Source organism: Pseudorca crassidens, chromosome 10 (assembly GCF_039906515.1).
Source record: "Pseudorca crassidens isolate mPseCra1 chromosome 10, mPseCra1.hap1, whole genome shotgun sequence".
NCBI lineage: Eukaryota > Metazoa > Chordata > Mammalia > Artiodactyla > Delphinidae > Pseudorca > Pseudorca crassidens.
The window spans coordinates 39,153,726-39,171,883 of NC_090305.1; the positions used below are offsets into that span (position 1 = coordinate 39,153,726).

Below are 18,158 nucleotides of genomic sequence, written 5' to 3' on the forward strand. Positions count from 1 at the left end.
GGCAATGATTGTTTGGATGTGACACCTAAAACAAGTGAAATACATCAAAACAAACAAGTGAAACTACAAACTGAAAAGCTTCTGCACAACAAAAGAAACGATCAACAAAATAAAATGACACTACAGAATCGGGAAAAAAAATATCTGCAATTCATATATCTGATAAGGGACTAAATCTGAAATATACAAATAACTCACACAACTCAATAGCAAAACCAAAATAAAACAAATACAGTTGACCCTTGAGCAACATGGGCATTAGGGGCCTCAACTCTCCGAGCCATCAAAAATCCGAGTTTAGGGCTTCCCTGGTGGCGCAGTGGTTGAGAGTCCGCCTGCCGATGCAGGGGACAAGGGTTCGTGCCCCGGTCCGGGAAGATCCCACATGCCGCAGAGCGACTAGGCCCGTGAGCCATGGCTGCTGAGCCTGCGCGTCCGGAGCCTGTGCTCCGCAACGGGAGAGGCCACAACAGTGAGAGGCCCGCACACCGTAAAAAAAAAAAAAAAAAAAAAAAAAAAAATCCGAGTTTAACTTTATAGTTGGCCCTCCTTCTCCTCAGTTCCACATTCAAGGATTCAACCAACCACAGATTATGCAGCACTGTATTTACCATTGACAAAAACCCACGCATAAGTGGACATTTATAGTTCAAACCCGTGTTGTTCAAGGGTCATTATAATCCAATTAAAAAATGGACAAAGGACATGAATTAACATTTTTCCAAAGAAGATATAAAAATGGCCAACAGGTACAGGAAAAGGTACTCAACATCACTAACCATCAGGGAAATGCAAATCAAAACAACAAGATATCACTTTATACCTGGTAGAATGGCTATCATCAAAAAGACAAAGACAACAAATGCTGGCAAGGATGTGGAGAAAAGGAACCCTTGTGCACTGCCGGTGGCATGGTAAATTGGTACAGCTATTATGGAAAAAAATATGGAGGTTGCCCAAAAAATTAAAAATAGAAATACTATATGATTCAGCTATACTATTTCTGGGAATATATACAAAGGAAATGAAATACTATGTCACAGAGATATCTGCACCCCCATGTTCACTGCAGCATTATTTACAATAGCCAAGACATGTATACAACCTAAGTGTCCATCAACAGATGAATGGATAAAGAAGTAGTGGTATATACACAGTGGAATATTATTCAGCCATAAAAAGGAAGGAAATCTTGGGCTTCCCTGGTGGTGCAGTGGTTGGGAGTCCGCCTGCCGATGCAGGGGACACAGGTTCGTGCTCCGGTGCAGAAAGATCCCACATGCCACGGAGCGGCTGGGCCCGTGAGCCATGGCCGCTGAGCCTGCGCGTCCGGAGCCTGTGCTCCGCAACGGGAGAGGCTGCAACAGTGAGAGGCCCGCGTACTGCAAAAAAAAAAAAAAAAAAAAAAAAGGAAGCAAATCTTGAGATTTGCAACAACATGGATGGACCTTGAGGGCATTATGCTAAGTGAAATAAGTCAGTCAGAGAAAGACAAATACTGTATAATCTCACTTACATGTGGAATCTTTAAAAAAAAAAAAAATCCATAGAGAAAAGATCAGATTTGTGGTTACCAGAGGTTGGGTGTGGGGGAATTGGATGAAAGTGGTCAAAAGGTACAAACTCCCAGTTATAAGATAAATCAGTACTGGGGATGTAATGTACAACTTGATGACTACAGTTAACACTGCTTTATAGTATGTGTGGAAATTTTTAAAAGAGTAGATCATCACAAGGAAAACCCATTTTTTCCTTTTCTTTAAATCTGTATGGATGAAAGACATTAACCTTATTATGGTAATCATTTCACAAGATGTGACAGTCAGTGCTGTACACTTTAAACTTACATAGTGCTGTATGTCGATTACATTTCAATAAAACTGTCAATTATATTTTCAATAAAAAGTATTTATTTCAATAAAAGAAATAAATAATTTTATTTATTTCTTGAAATAAAATTTCAAGAAAAATTGAGAAAAAGACACTATCCACAGAGTAAAAAGGCAACCCACAGAATGGGAGAATGTATTTGTAAATCATGTATCTGATAAGGAATTAATATCCAGAATATATGAAGAACTCCTAAACTCAACAACAAGAAAATAACTGATTCAAAAATGGGCAAAGGGGGCTTCCCTGGTGGCACAGTGGTTGAGAGTCCGCCTGCCGATGCAGGAGACGCGGGTTCGTGCCCCGGTCCGGGAAGATCCCACATGCCGCGGAGCGGCTGGGCCCGTGAGCCATGGCCGCTGGACCTGTGTGTCTGGAGCCTGTGCTCTGCAATGAGAGAGGCCACAACAATGAGAGGCCCGAGTACCAAAAAAAAAAAAAAAAAAAAAAAAAGGACAAAGGACTTGAATAAACATTTCTACATAGATGATACACAAATGGCCAAGAAACACATGAAAATGTGCTCAACATCGCTAATCAGAATTAAATGTAAATCAAAACTACAATGAGATGTCACCTTACATCCACTGTGATGGCTACTATCAAATAAACAGAGAACAAGTGCCGGAAAGGACATGGAGAAATTGGAAACCTTGTGCACTACTGGTGGGAATGTAAAAGCTACAGCCACTGTGGAAAACCGTGTGGCAGTTCCTCAAAAAATTAAAGGTAGGATTACCATATGATCTAGCAATCCCACTACTGCGTGTATACCCAAAAGAACTGAAAGCAGGTTTTTAAGAGATATTTTTACACCCATGTTCACAGCAGCATTACTCACAATAGCTAAAACATGGAAGTAACCCAAGTGTTCATCACTAAATGAATGGATAGGCAAAACGCAGTATATGCATATAAAGGAATTTTTTTTTTTTTTGACTGTGCTTCGCAGCTGGCGGGATCTTAGTTCCCCAACCAGGGATTGAACCCGGGCCCCCAGCAGTGCAAGTGCAGAGTCCTAACCACTGGACCACCAGAGAATTCCCCATATAATAGAATATTATTCAGCCTTAAAAAGGAAAGAAATTCTGACACATTCGACTATGTGGTTGAACCTTGAGGACATTATGCTAAATGAACTAAGCCAGTCACAAAAAGACAAATACTGTTTGATTCCACTTATGTGACATATCTAGAGTAGTCAAAATCATAAGGATACAAATTGTATGGTGGTTACCAGGGGTTGGGACGAGCAGAGAATGGGCAGATGTTGGTTAATGGGCATAAAGTTTCAGATTTGCAAGATGAAAAGATTTATGGGGATGGATGGTAGTGATGGCTGCACAACAATGTGAATGTATTTAAGACCATTAAACTTTACATGTTAAAATGGGTAAGATGGCAAATTTTATGAGTATTCTAACACAATAAAAGAAATGTGGGACTTCCCTGGTGGCACAGTGGTTAAGAATCCTCCTGCCAATGCAGGAGACACGGGTTTGATTCCTGGTCCGGGAAGATCCCATGTGCCGTGAAGCAACTAAGCCCATGCGCCATAACTACTGAGCCCGTGCACCACAACTACTGAAGCCCGCATACCCTAGAGCCCGCATGCCGCAACTACTGAACCCACATGCCACGACTACTGAAGCCCATGCACTCTAGGGCCTGCATGCCACAGCTACTGAGCCCATGTGCTGCTACTATTGAAGCCCGCATGCCTAGAGCCTGTGCTCCTAAACAAGAGAAGCCACTATAAAGAGAAGCCCATGCACCACAACGAAGAGTAGCCCCTGCTCGCCGCAACTAGAGAAAGTCCGCACACAGCAACGACGACCCAACACAGCCAAAAAAAAAAAAAAATCTGAAGTGGAATGTTTTCCTTAGAAGTACTTCTAGGACCACCCTCTTAGTCAGCAACCAGCAAGCCCCCAAATGTTTATGGCCCATCTGGGTACCACTGTTCTATATGCAGGGGATCCTGAGAGAAGGACAGGGCCCTTGTGCTCAAGCAGCTCACAGACAAGTAGGAAAGGAAGCAAGGAGATGGTGGGACCACTGCAGAGCATCTGTCGCCTGCTATTCAGACCTACAAAACCTGGAGAACAGAGCAGGAAACCTAATTCTGCCTCCTCAGTGTCCTGCTCGTACAGTGTCCCAGACAGGGCCCACCCCACAGCCAACGTCCAGACCCACTACATGCACATGGCCCTTCTGCAACAGCATCTGATGTAGGTTCCTGCCCTGATGCAGGCCCTGCCCTGGGCCCAGTCTGGGTAAGTTTCTCCTGGTGGCAGAATCTTAACTTCCTCCTTGGAGCAGTACCTCCCTCTTTAAAGGAGCTCCAGGCAGAGGTCTGGGGAGTCGGGGGGGGGGGGCTGTTTTTCAGTGATTCACCCACTAGACTGCAGCTACAAAATCCCCGGAAGCTCCCTTTAGTTAACAAAGCAACTGGACGGATACACCTTGCCTAACCTCGTTCACTGCATAGCTACTAGAGAGTATTGAGTTTCAAAGAAACAAGTTTGATGCTTAATTAGAACTACCTCCTGCCCTTATGAATGTGAATTGGTACAGCCACTATGGAGAACAGTATGGAGGTTCCTTAAGAAACTAAAAATAGAGCTACCATATGACCCAGCAATCCCACACCTGAGCATATATCCAGAGAAAACCATGGTTCAAAAGGATACATGCACTCCAATGTTCACTGCAACGCTGTGTACAATAGCCAAGACATAGAAGCAACCTAAATGTCCATTGACAGAGGAATGGAGAAAGAAGATGTGGTACACATATACAATGGAATACTACTCAGCCATTAAAAAGAATGAAATAATGCCATTTGCAGCAACATGGGTGGACCTGGAGATTATCATACTAAGCGAAGTAAGTCAGACAGAAAAAGACAAATATCATATGATACCACTTATATGCAGAATATAAAAAGGTGATATAAATGAACTTATTTACAAAGCAGAAACAGAGTCACAGACTTAGAGAATGAACTTACGGTTACCGGGGGGAAGGGTCGGGGAGAAGGATAGACTGGGAGTTTGGGATTGAGATGTACACACTGCTATATTTAAAATACATAACTAATAAGGACCTACTGTATAGCACAAGGAACTCTGCTCAATATTCTGTAATAACCTAAATGGGAAAAGAATTTGGAAAAGAATAGACACATGTACATGTATAACTGAATCACTTTGCTGTACACCTGAAACTAATACAACACTGTTAATCAACTACATTCCAATATAAAATAAAAATTTTTTAAAAACAACATAAAAGGGGGAACAAAGAACTACCCCTCTTAGAGGGGCATCAGTTCCCAATATTGAGGGGAGACCCACCCCCTTGCTGCTGACCTGGCCTCGCTGCAGACAGCACTGCTCTGTTGGAGGGGGCTGTTGAATCCCTCTCCCCTCTCTCCTCAGCACAGTTTCTGGAAGGGTGTCTAAGCTTCCTCTGAGCCCAGCTGTGGCTTATTAACAGGGGCAGATGGTAATAAGACTTTAACGTGAAGCATGCACTCTTCAGTTGTTATCAAACATGACAGCAAATAAACCAAGGGCCACCTTCAGGCTGTGAATCTGGGCCTCAAGAACCAAGTTTTGTGGGACGACCCAAGTTGGCTGTATGACGGCCGGGACCAGATTTCCTGTGGACAGTGCTACACACCTCTGTGCTGCGATTTCACCATCCCGACTCCAAAATGATGCTCCCCCAGAAGGTCCTCGACAGGGCTTCGAAATCTGAGGAGCCCCGAGGCCAAGTGGCAAGAGCATGGGATCAGGTCCAGCTCTGTGTTGAAAGGAAGTGATTTTGGTCAAGTCACCTCTTCCCTCTTGAGACTTCAATTTCCTCACATGTAAAACAGCTAATATTTATTTAACTTTTCACATTTTAATTGTGGTTAAAAAACCCCATAAAATTTATCATCTTACTCATTTTTAAATGTATAGTTCAACAGTGTCAAGCATTTTTCCACTGTTGTGCAACCAATCTCCAGAACTTCTTCATTGTGCAAAACTGCAACTCTATACCCACCAACCCAATTCCCCATTCTCCCCTCCTCCCCATCCCCTGGCAACCACCATTCTACTTTCTATTTCTATAAATTTGACTACTGTAGATTCCCTCATATAAGTAGGATCATGCAGTATTTGTCTCTTTGTGATTGGTTTATTTCACTTAGAAAAATGTCCTCAAGGTTCATCCATGTTGTAGCATTATGTCAGAATTTCCTCCCTTTTTAAGGCTGAATAATATTCCTTTGTATGTATATACCATATTTTGTTTATCCATTCAACCACTGATGGACACTTGGATTGCTTCCACCTTTTGGCTATTGTGAGTAATGCTGCTGTGAACACAAGGGTACAAATATCTCTTTGAGATCCTTCTTTCAGTTCCTTTGGACATAGACCCAGAAGTGAGGTTGCTGGATCATAGGATGATTCTAATTTTTGAAGAACCACCATAGTGTTTTCCATGGAGGCTGCACAATTTTACATTCCCACCAACAGTGAACAAGGGTTCCAATTTCTCTACATCAGGGGTCCCCAACCCTCAGGCCACGGACCGCTACTGGTCCGTGGCCTGTTAGGAACCAGACCGCAGAGTAGGAGGTGAGTGGCGGGCGAGCGAGTGAAGCTTCATCTGTATTTACAGCCGCTCCCCATCGCTCGCGTTACTACCTGAGCTCCGCCTCCTGTCAGATCAGCAGTGGCATCAGATTCTCATAAGAGCGTGAACCCTACTGTGAACTGCGCATGTGAGGGATCTAGGTTTCGTGCTCCTTATGAGAATCTAATGCCTGATGATCTGAGGTGGAGCTGAGGCAGTGATGCTAGCGCTGGGGAGCGGCTGCAAATACAGACTATCATTAGCAGAGAGGTTTGACTGCACAGAGACCATAATAAATCAGTTGCTTGCAGACTCATATCAAAAGCCTATCAGGGAGTGGCAAGGGACAATTAAGCTGCATCTGGTGGCAAGCTTTAAGTCAGAATCCGACACTTATTTTAGTCTGCGTGTGGCCCACCCATTATTTTATTTACCACTTCTGTCCGTGCCTTTTTCCCGCACTGCACACTTGTCTCAGTCACAGTTTTGGTAAGCCCACAAGCTAACCCTAGCCAAAATGAGTAAAAAACAAATGTCACTGGAGAGCATCTTTGAAAAGGGGGAAAGACCCAATGATGAGACAGCAGAAGACTCTAAGACCGCCAACAAAAAGAAAGCTTCATTTAAAAGAAAATACCAAGAGTCCTACTTAAATTATGGGTTCATTGCGACAGGTGAATCACATTCTCCAAGCCCGCTTTGTATGATATGTGGTGACCAGCTATCCAACGAAGCCATGAAACCTTCAAAACTGCTTTGCCACATGGAGACCAAGCACCCTGCATTAAAAGACAAGCCTTTGGAGTTTTTCAGAAGAAAAAAAACGTGAACACGAAGAACAGAAGCAATTATTGAAGGCCACGACTTCATCAAATGTGTCTGCACTGAGAGCATGATTCTAAGTGGCTAACTGCCTTGCTAAAGCTAAGAGGCCCTTTACTATTGGTGAAGAGCTGATCCCACCTGCTGCTAAGGACATTTGTTGTGAACTTTTAGGAGAGGCTGCAGTTTGAAAGGTGCCACGTGTTCCCCTTTCGGCTAGCACCATAACTACACGAATTGATGAAATAGCAGAGGATATCGAGGCACAATTGTTAGAGAGGATTAATGAGTCACTGTGGTACGTGATTCAGGTTGACGAGTCTACTGATGTTGACAACAAGGCAACAATGCTTGTTTCCGTGTGATATATTTTTCAGGAGGACGTGCATGAGGATATGTTATGTGTACTTTTGTTGCCAACCAACACCACAGCTGCAGATTTATTCAAGTCTTTGAATGATTACATATCAGGAAAACTGAACTGGTCATTTTGTGTCAGTATATGCACGGACGGAGCGGCTGCCATGACTGGATGGCTTTCTGGTTTCACCACTCCAGTCAAAGAGGTCGCTTCTGAATGTGAGTCTATGCACTGTGTCATCCATAGAGAAATGCTGGCTAGCCGAAAAATGTCACCAGAACTTAACAACGTTTTACAGGATGTGATTAAAATCATCAACCACATTAAAGTACATGCCCTTAACTCACATCTGTTCACGCAGCTCTGTGAGGAGATGGGTGCAGAGCACACACGTCTTCTCTTATACACAGAAGTGAGATGGCTTTCTAAAGGGAGGTCACTGGCCAGAGTTTCTGAGTTACGAGAGCCACTCCAGAGATTTCTTTTATTTTTTTTAAAGATCTTATATATTTAGACTGCTCCGGGTCTTAGTTGTGGCATGCGAGCTTCTTAGTTGCGGCATGCATGCGGGATCTAGTTCCCCAACCAGGGATCGAACACAGACCCCCTGTACTGGAAGAGTGGAGTCTTACCCACTGGACCACCAGGGAAGTCCCACCCAGAGATTTCTTTTAGAAAAATAGTCACCACTGGCAGCACATTTCAGTGACACAGAATGGGTCGCAAAACTTGCTTACTTGTGTGACATATTCAACCTGCTCAGTGAATTCAATCTGTCACTTCAGGGGAGAACGACAACTGTGTTCAAGTCGGCAGATAAAGTGGCTGCATTCAAAGCCAAACTGGAATTATGGGGGCGACGAGTGAACATTGGGATTTTTGACATGTTTCAAACATTAGCAGAGATTTTGAAAGAGACTGAGCCAGGGCCTTCTTTCTCCCAGCTGGTGCACGATCACCTATCTCAGCTTTCAAAAGAGCTTGAGCATTACTTCTCAACCACAAAAGACTCCCGAACTGGGGAGGAATGGATCCGTGACCCATTTGTGAATAAGCCAGGTGAATCGACTTTGTCCATGCTAGAAGACGATCAACTGCTTGAGATCTCAAATGACAGTGGCCTTAAAGGTATGTTTGAGACAACTTCAAATCTCCATACATTCTGGATTAAAGTCAAGGTGGAATATCCTGAGATTACCACAGAAGCACTGAAAAGCCTGCTTCCATTTCCAACATCCTGTCTTTGTGAAGCAGGGTTTTCTGCAGTGACAGTGACCAAAACGAGATTACGGAGTAGACTGGACCTAAGCAACACACGTCGGGTGTCACTGTCTCCCATCACCCCCAGATGGGACCATCCAGTTGCAGGAAAACAAGCTCAGGGCTCCTACTGATTCTGCATTATGATGAGTTGTATAATTATTTCATTATATATTATAATGTAATAATAATAGAAATAAAGTGCACAGTAAATGCAATGCGCTTGAATCATCCCGAAACCACCCCCCTCCCCCATCCATGGAAAAACTGTCTTCCACAAAACCGGTCCCTGGTGCCAAAAAGGTTGGGGACCACTGCTTTACATCCTCACCAACACTTGCTATTCTCTGGTTTTTTTTGATTAGCAGCCATCCTTATGGTTATGAGGTGATATTTCATTGTGGTTTTGACTTGCATTTCCCTAATGTTTAGTGATGTTGAGCATCTTTTCATATGCTCGTTGGCCTTTTGTATATCATCACTGGAGAAATGTCTATTCAAGTCCTTTCCGTATTTTTTATTCTGGTTATTTGGGTTTTTTTGCTGTTGAGTAATAATAGCTTACATTTATTTAGCTCACATTATAGTGTAGAAACTACACTCAGGACCAAACTAAGACAGGCAGTACCCTGGCAGGCTAACGCTCTGGTGTCATTTCAAACTCATAGTCTTTTTTTTTTGAAGTATAGTTGATTTACAACATTGTGTTAGTTTCAAGTATACAGCAAAGTGATTCAAGTTATATTTGCTTTTTATTTTCCATTACAGGTTAGTACAAGATATTGCATATTATTCCTTATGTTATAGAGTAAATCCTTGTTGCTTATCTATTTAATATATAGTGGTTTGTTCATCCCATACTCCTAATTTATCCCTCCCCCTCTTTTCCCCTTTGGTAACCATAAGTTTGTTTTCTATGTCTGTGAGTCTATTTCTGTTTTGTAAATAGATTCATTTGTATTGTTTTTTAGATTCCACATATAAGTGATATCATATTTGTCTTTCTCTGATTTACTTCACTTAGTATGATATTTTCTAGGTCCATCCATATTGCTGCAAATGGCAATATTTCATGCTTTCTTATGGCTGAGTAATATTCCATTGTGTATATATACCACATCTTCTTTATCCACCCACTTATGGACACTTAGGTTGCTTCCATGTCTTATCCATAGTAAACAGTGCTGCTATGAACACTGGGGTGCATGTACCTTTTCCAATTAGAGTTCAAATCCATAGTCTTTAAATATTTGCTAAAAATTTACTTGGAGGGAAGAGGAACAAGGAGAAACTGATTTCCTGTTATTAAAACATATATATGGATGCAGCATTATTCACAATAGTCAAGACATGGAAACAACCTAAGTGTCCACTGATGAATGAATAAAGAAGATGTGGTGTATATATACAATGGAATATTATTCAGCCATGAGAGAGAAAGATATCCTGCCATTTATGACATGGATGGACCTTGAGGGCATTATACTAAGTGAGATAAATCAGACAGAGGAAAACAAATATTCTATGATACAACTCACACACGGAATCTAAAAAAGACAAACACATAGAAACAGAGTGGCAATTACCAGGGGCTGTGAGGTGGGGGAAATGGGGAGATGTTGTTAAAGGATACAGATTTGCAACTAGAAGAGAAGTAAGTTCTGGAAATCTAATGCACAGCATAGTGTTTACAGTCAACAACACTGTATTATAAACTTCAAGGTTGCTAAGGGCCTAGATCTTAAATGTCCTCACCACAGAAAATAATTATGTGCCAATAGAGGTGCTAGCCAGTGCTAGTGGTAATTCTAATGCAATATGTAAATGTTTCAAATCAACATGCTGTACACCTTAAACTTACACAATGTTATAAATCAACTATATCTCAATTTTTTTTTAAATATGTAGAAACAGATCCACTAATTCACCCCTACTGGCCACAGTCTGAACAAAAAGATTTTGGTTTGGTTCTTTTTGTTTGTTTTATAAAATCGTTCCAACTTTTCTGAAATTCTTGTTCTCCCTTCAGTTTTTGTCTTGATCTTCCAAACCAGATAAATTCTCGGGAGGCATATTAAAGGGCTTAGGATTTTGATAATGAAATGAATCGCTCCTTCCCAATAAACAGCATCAAGCCAAGCATTACTCAGTCTTGCAGTTGCAGCTGAGTGCCCTGCCAGCTTTCAGCTGATGGAGACAGAGACTCCGTACAAGTGCTGGAAAATTCTCACAAGATAGGTGGGTGCTAGCAAGCAAAGCTTTCCATCTCCTCTTGTGGGTGCTGGATCAATTTGCATTTCAAGTTATATAAGGAGACGTCTGTAGAGACCTGAGTGGCCTGACAGATACTGCTGATCTACCGAAGTGATTTTTTAATTAGGAAATGTTTGTAAGATACACATAAGTGTAGAAAGTAATGATACCCATGTACTCATCACTAAGCATAAACAGGTGGTGACAGTTTTTTCATTTTTAAGAAATAAAATGTTTCAGGGGAATTCCCTGGCTGTCCAGTAGTTAGTACTCCTTGCTTCCACAGCAAGGGGCACAGGTTCCATCCCTGGTCAGGGAACTAAGATCCCGCAAGCTGAACAGCGAAGGAAGGAAGGGAGGGAAATGTTTCAGATACAACTGAAGTTCCACATCTTTTCCCTGACCGTCCCTCCTCAGAGGTACCTATTATCCTGGAGTTAGTGCATGTCATTCCAGTGAATGATTTTGTTTTCACTGTGTACTTATCTACAAACAACCTAGGCTATTGCTTTGGGTGTTTGTAAGTTTCACACAAATGATAGCTATGTGGCCATCTGTCACTATTTTGGCTGCTCAGTGTCTGAGGCCCCTTCCCAGGAGGAGGAAGAGTCCCTTCACCATGAGAGCTAAAAGGCCAGCGGGCTGCCCTCCCAGCTTGGGACAGGCCTGTGACCACACAAGGGTCTGCAATCAGACCACAGCCCCTGGCAGCAATGGCAGTGCTGACCAAAGGGCCTGGGGCTCGGCTGTAGCCACACAATTTGGTCCTGGATCTCAGTCCTTCAGCTCTCCTGCTGATTCTGTGAACTACCATGATCCTCCCAATGAATCCTTTTTCTGCTTAAGTTAGAAGCATTTTCTTTACTTACAGTTTAGAACCTGATTGAAAATGATACTTTTGCAACTCACTTTTTTCATTCAACTTTTTTTTCAGACTCAAATTAATATAACTGAAAGGCAGCAGAATATGCCACTCCAAAACATGCCACTTTGGCATATTGGTATTTTGAATTAAAGGTACTTGAGAAACAGTTGGACAGGCTGACCCTCCTTTGTCTCCCTGAACTGCACTATGGATCTCTGAGGCTTTGTTCATTTTTCTTCATTCTTTCCTCTTTCTGTTCCTTATACTGAAAATCTCAGTTGAACTATCTCCAAATTTTCTGGTTCTTTTGCCTGCTCAAATATTTTGTTGAGCCCCTCTAGTGAATTTTCCATTTCAATTATTGCACTTTTTAACTTCAGAGTTTCTATTTGGTTCTTTATTATAATTTGTATCTTTGTTGATACTCCCTATTTAGTGAGATATTGCTCTCATATTTTCACTTAGTTCTTTATTTCCAATTTTTTTAAGTTTATGTCTTTTTTTTAATTGAGGCATAATCAACATATAACATTATACTAGTTTCAGGTATACAACATGATTCAATATTTGTACATATTGCAAAACGATCACCACAAGAAGTCTAGTTAACATCTGTCACCATACATAGTTACAATTAGTGCCGTTGGTGTAATGGTATCATGCAAGATTCCCATAGTTACAATTCTTCTTGTGATTAGAACTTCTAAGATCTACTCTTAGCAATTTTCAAATATGCAATACAGCATCAATTACAGTGACCATGCTGTACATCATATCCCCATGACTTGTTTATTTTATAACTGGATGTTTGTATCTTTTGATTCCCTTCATTCATTTCACCCACCCTTCACTTAACTTTTTAGAAATTATTTTCTTTAGTTCTTTAAACATACTTAAAATAGTTGATTTAAAGTATTTTTCTAGGAAAATTCCCCTGTGGTCCAGTGGTTAGGACTCCATGCTCTCACTGCCGAAGGCCTGGGTTCAATCCCTGGTCGGGGAGCTAACATCCCACAAGCTATGTGGGGCAGCCAAAAAAATAATAATAATAAAGTATTTTTCTAGTTGGTTCCACATCTAGACTTCGTTAGAAATGGTTTTTATTGATTACATTTTTCTGTGCATAGGCCACATTTTTGTGTTCCTTTTCATGTCTCAATTTTTTGTTGAAAAATGAACATTTAAAATAATATAATATGGTAACCCTGCAAATCAGATTCTCTTCCTCCCCAGCAGCTTGTTATAATTGCTATTTTTTGTAGTTTGTCTGTTTAGTGACGTTTCCAAAGTAATTATGTAAAGTCTGTATTCTTTGTTGTATGTGGCCACTGAAGTCTCTTCTTAGTTAGCTTAGTTGTCAGCTAATGATTGCACAGAGATTTCCTTAATCGCCTGGAATCAATAAGACTCCAAGTCTTTGCCAAAGGGCTCTGTGTGCATGTTGGGGTATGCATTCAACAATCAGCCTGGAAGCTGACAGTTCTGCCTTAGCCCTTACTCCCTCCTTGCAAGGAGCCTCAAGGTCAAAGAGAGGTGAGAGCTTAGCATCTTCTCAGGCCTTTTCCTTAGCATGCATATAGCTCTGGGCATACTCACAACACGACACATGCATGTGGCCTTCTAGATTCCCAGAAATATGTCAGTGCTTTTTAAGGCCCCTATGGACATCTCATTTCCCACTTTTCCTTTTAAGATTTCTAGATTGTCTATCATGTGTTCCAAATGCTATCCACTGTTTCAACACAGCCACAAAGGTAAGCAATTGCCTATCATTGTTTTTAACAAACACCTCCACCCCAACCCATACCAGGAAAAGGCCTTATGCATTGAGTGAAAGAAGCCAGGTCAAACACAGTCAGCTTTACAGGTGGTGTCTTTCAGGGCACCACTAGACAGGTCAAATAATGATAATCCTCTGAGAATGAGGCTTTGAAGTTCTAGACCTCTTCTCCTTCAGTGGCTACTACACCGCTGGTTTCCACTGCGAGTGAAGTCTACTGGTTTTCAAAGCTAACACAGAGTAGAAGAGAAGGGGATGGCACTAGGGGAAAGTTAAAACCCTAAAAAGCTCAGAGGACTCTGGGAATATGGAAAGTAGGAATCACTAGGAACAGGTCTCCCCACCTACACAACAACTGCACTCACAGAATCTGATGTAACTATTTCCGAACTCTGGAGTCTGCAGAAGGCTAGCAACTTACAGGAGAAGACATTAATGGTGAATTGAGGTTAATTTTGGTCACTTTCAGCTCTTATCACAGCAGCAGATACCCATACCCCACCCCACCCCAGCCACGTGGCAGGAAGCTATGCAAGTTTTCCTGGAGCAGCTGTACACAGCCTGTGGGAGCTAGGGTGGGCAAAAAGGACTCCTACCTCCAAATATTGGGCATCTGTGCTCTGACTGCCAACTGCTGCTTCTGATCACGGAGATGCAGACAGATATGAGGGCAGTCATTGTTGTTTCACCTCCCCCTGTTGTGGCAGCCCCTCCATCTCTGGCTCAAGTGACTTCCAGTGGGATTTAAAGGGTCAGTGCACTTCCCACCCCCCTTTGCTGTTCACTCCTTATTCTTTGGAGAGCCAGATATTAAATACTAGGATATTCAAAAACAACTGCATATATGGGGAAAATTAGAAAGCGACCACATATGCCCAGGGAAAAGCTCAGAAAAGACCCAAGAAGACATTAAGTTTACACTTCAGACCAACCCTCAGCACAGAGACCGTCTATAGCAATCAAAAAACTAAATAAATAAATAACAAAATACAACAAAATATGAGGAAGGGGGAGAATCTGATTTCTAGAGTTAATATCACATTATTAGATTCAAATGGCCTGAGTGCAACAAAAACATCACAAGGCATACAAAGAAACAGGAAAGTATGGCCCATTCAAAGGAAAAAATAATTCAACAGAATCTTTCCCTGAAAAAGACCTCGTGGCAGATATACTACCAAAATTTTAAAACAGCTGTCTTAAAGATGCTCAGAGAACTAAAGGAAGATATGGAGAAAGTCAGGAATACGATGTGTGAACAAAATGGAACTATCAACAGAGATTTTAAAAACCTAAAGAGAAACCGAAAAAGACTCGAGCTTAAAAGTATAATAACTGAAATGAAAAATTCACTAGACAGATTGAAAGGCAGATTTGAGCAGGCAGAAGAAAGAATCAGAGAACCTTAACATAGGACCACGGAAATTATTGAGACTGAACAACAGAAAGGAAAAAAGATTCAAGAAAAGTGAACAGAGCCTAAGGGACCTGTGGGACCAAGTGGACCAATATACACATCATGAGAGTGCAGAAGAAGGAGAGAGAGAAAGGGGCAGAGAAAATATTTGCACAGTGGCTAAAAACTTCCCAAATTTGATGTAAGACATGAATATGAACATCCAAAAAGCTCAATGAACTCCAAGCTAGATTGACTGACTCAGAGACCCATCTCAAGACAGATTATAATTACACTTTCAAAAGCCTAAGACAGACAGCAAATCTTGAAAGTAGCAAGAAAGAAGTGAACCACCGCATACAAGGGATTCTCAGTAGGATGATGAGCAGATTTCTCATCAGAATGTTGGAGATCAGAAGACAGTAGGTTGGTATATTTAGTGCTAAATGGAAAAAACTCAACCACGAATCCTATATCTAGCCAAACTGTCCTTCAAAAGTGAGGGAGAAATCAAGACATTCCCAGGTGAACAAAAGTTGATAGACTGTGACCACTAGACCTGCCCTGCAAGAAATGGTCAAGGATTCCTCCCAGGTAAAATAAAAAGATACTAGAGAGTACCCTGAAGCAATATAGAAGTATAAAGATCTCAATAAAGGTAAATACATGGACAATTGTAAAAGCTAGTATTAATATAACAATTATTTTTAACTGTACTTGGTTTTCTACATTCCACAAGACAATAATACATTAAAAAAATTAGTGTAAAAGTATTATTGTAACTTTCGCTTGTCACTCCAAATCCTGTTTTCTACATAATTCAAGAGATTAATGTAGTTAAAAGAATGATTAGTTTATATTTTTGGTCCCTACAATATAAAAAGATATAATTCTGTGATATCAACTACCAAGGGTGCTGGGGAAAGAGCTATAAAGGAACAGAGTTTTTGTTATTGAAGTTAAGCTACTATAAATTTATACTAGAATATTGTAACTTTAGGATATTAAATGTAATCCCCATGGTAACCATAAAGAAAATATCTATAGAATACACATAAAAGGAAACAAGAAGGAATTTAAACATTTCACTAAAAAAAAAAAAAAATCAACCTAACACAAAAGACAGGAATGAAAGAAATGAGGGACAAAACACTCTAGGGCATCAACACAGTGACAGAAGTCCTTTGTATCAGTAATACTTTAATGCAAATGGATTAAACCCTCCAATGAAAAGAGAGATTGGCAGAATAGATGAAAACACAGATCCAACTGTATGCTATCTACAAGAGACTCACTTGAGATCCAAAGACATAAAAGGTTAAAAGAGAAAGGATGGAAAAATATATTCCGTGTAAATACTAACCAAAAGACAGCAGGGGGACTTCCCTTGTGGCACAGTGGTTAAGAATGTGCCTGCCAATGCAGGGGACACGGGTTCGAGCCCTAGTCCAGGAAGATCCTACATGCCGCGGAGCAACTAAGCCTGTGTGCCACACTACTGAGCCTGCACTCTAGAGCCCGTGAGCCACAACTACTGAGCCCATGTGCCACAACTACTGAAGCCCACGGGCCTAGAGCCCATGCTTCACAAGAGAAGCCACCACAGTGAGAAGCCCGTGCACCACAACGTAGAGTAACCCCCTCTTGCTGCAACTAGAGAAAGCCCACGCACAGCAACGAAGACCAAATGCAGCCAAAAATAAATAAGTAAATAAATTTATTTTTTAAAAAAAGACAGCAGGAATGGCTATATTAATATCAGACAAAATAGACCTTAAATCAAAAAAGTTTATAAGGGACAAAGAAGGACTGTATATATTAATGAAAGGCTCAAAACATCAAGAAGATAAAACAATATAAACATTTACACACCTAATGACAGACTATCAAAACATATGAAGCAAGACCTGACGGAATTGAAGAGAGAATTAGACAGGTCTAAAATTGTAGTTGGAGACTTCATGACTCAACTCATAAGAATGGAGAGAAGAACCAGACAGAAGATAATTAAAGAAAGAGAGGATTCAAGCAATGTAATAAACCAACTAGATCTGAGAGACATATGCCGAACACTCTACCCAATAAGAACAGCATACACATTCTTCTCAAGTACACATGGGACATTTTCCAAGATAGACCATATGTTATGCCACAAATATGTCTCAACAGATTCTAAAAGATAGACATCATCCAAAGTATTTTCTCTGACCATAATGGGATGAAGTTAGAAATCAATAATATAGAGAAAACTGGAAATTTTACAAAACTGTGGAAATTAAACAACATACTTTTAACTGACCCATGGACCAAAGAAAAAAATCACAAGGGAAATCAGAAAATACTTAGAGATGAATGAAAATGAAAACACAACATACCAAAACTTATGGTACATGGCAAAAACGGTGCTAAGGGGAAATTTTTAGCTATAAATGTTTATGTGTTTTTTTTCTGTTTATTTATTTTATTTATTATTTTATTTTTGGCTGCATTGGGTCTTTGTTGCTGCACATGGGCTTTCTCTATTTGTGGTGAGTGGGAGCTACTCTTCGTTGCAGAGCACGGGCTCTAGGCACGCAGGCTTCAGCAGTTGTGGCACGTGGGCTCAGTAGTTGTGGCTCGCAGGCTCTAGAGTGCAGGCTCAGTAGTTGTGGTGCACAGGCTTAGTTGTTCCACGGCATGTGGGATCGTCCCAGACCAGGGCTCAAACCTGTGTCCCCTGCATTGGCAGGTGGATTCTTAACCACTGCGCCACAAGGGAAGTCCCTATAAATGTTTATGTTAAAAAAACAAAACAAAACACAGGAAAGTCTCCAATCAAGAATCTAATTTTGCAACTTAAGGAACTAGAAAAAGAACAAACTAAACCCAAAGGTAGCAGAAGGAAGGAAATAATGAA

The 18,158-nt window shown here is 41.0% G+C and overlaps 1 non-coding gene across 1 annotated transcript; it reads right to left on the reverse strand.

The window, feature by feature from the left end:
* Window positions 1-2,857: 2,857 nt before the first annotated feature.
* On the reverse strand, window positions 2,858-2,930 carry TRNAA-UGC (transfer RNA alanine (anticodon UGC)). Its single transcript has one exon. It is a non-coding gene; the product is annotated as a tRNA-Ala (tRNA).
* Window positions 2,931-18,158: the final 15,228 nt, after the last annotated feature.